Consider the following 1,666-nt stretch of genomic DNA (forward strand, 5'->3'; position numbering starts at 1 on the left):
ATTACTTTTAGATTATGAATAGACAACACATTAGCAAACATGCTACCACCAGAACCTGACGGATGTAGCCAAATATGCTAAAAGTTCGCTTTTAGCAGTTTAGCCTGTGTGCGTCCACCCGCACGTTGCTTAAGTAGCATAGTGACAACAATGCCTCATGGTTACCACTTTCCCCATGTTTGCAACCAAGCTTCTTTTGTGTGACGTCATCAAAAGTCCTTTGGGCAAACCACCGGGGCACATGATACCCTCCAGGAACACAAACGATTGGTTACCGTACAAAGCTTAACTGAAACCACGAAGACCCAAACAATTAATCAATCCATATCTATGGTCTTCGGTTTGCATGCATCAACATGAGGAAAGTGTTCAGTATTAAGAAACAACATTTACAGCAACACACTTACACACACAATGATGGTTTCTTCGGACACGCGTGTTGTGTAAATGTACACGCGACACGTGCACACAAAGCAAAAACATTCATGAAATTATTGCAAAAAGTCTAAAGTGTATGGCTTTGTGTTCTAGTCCCAAATCATCTTCTACTTTGTCACTGTTAAGTCAAAATCTACAATAAAGTGTTTTGTGTTCTTCCCGCAGTCCCGATGACTGCTGACAGCAAACCACATGCTTCTCAGCTTCATAGCTTCTAAGCATCTTAGCCTTTTAGCTTCTTAGCGCTTTAGCTTCTTACCCTTTAGCCACATGCTAACTATGCTAGCTGGTCCAAAGCACAGGTAACATCGACATGTTCTCACCGCTAATGCACCAGCAATGCAATACTGGTGCACCACTAAAGTACTACCAACGCACCACAAACGCATTACTGATGCACCACTCAAATGGTTGACGCACTGATAAAGCACCGCTGATGTGCCCGTAACGCATCACTAGCACACTGCTGACACACAGCTTGACGTCGTAGTTGAGTGAGTTGAGGTTTTTTTTTTTTTTTTTGGAGGTGGGAAGGTCACCTAAAACAATCATAGTCTTTGGTCTCCATGGTGGCATGGTACATATTTAATTTCACACTCGCCCTCCAAACCCCCCAATATCTCATTGCCTAAAGTTTGTATTGATTGTCTAAGGGGAGCGTGTCACTGGAAATACCAATGTCCAATTTTTAACGTTAAAAAGAAGAGAGAACCTTGTAATTACGAGCCCCATTTACACAGATTCCAATTTGGCGTTCATACTGAATCCAGCAAAGCTGTATGCATTCACACAGAGAAACAAAATCCCACTACCAAATAATTACAGGAGCCCAGGAAATTTCCAGGTTGTCAGTAGCTTTTCACACAGGACAGAAAAAAACTCGAATCAGTTGGCTTTGGTGGATTGCGTTAAAGGGGCTACTCAAAATTCACGCAAAAGAGCCTCTATATATCAGTTGTGCCTCTCACGCAGAAGCCGACAAACACAAGATGTTACCAAACACGTAGGCCCCCGCCTTTCCATAATTCCCTTTCACACAGCTGCTGTCTCGCCACTATTACCCTTCTGATTACTTCGGAAGTTGACAAATTCACAAACTGACTTCATCCCCCATCCCATGTTGATACCTTCCACACAGGATAGCAATGTGGATAGAGCCGGGAATACGTTGCTTTGACGGGCAATGTGAAAAGGAACTAGAGTTCCTGCAAAATGAGTGCATCAGATA

Source organism: Filicampus tigris, chromosome 2 (genome assembly GCF_054856515.1).
Source record: "Filicampus tigris isolate MCC_2025a chromosome 2, RoL_Ftig_1.0, whole genome shotgun sequence".
Classification (NCBI taxonomy): domain Eukaryota; kingdom Metazoa; phylum Chordata; class Actinopteri; order Syngnathiformes; family Syngnathidae; genus Filicampus; species Filicampus tigris.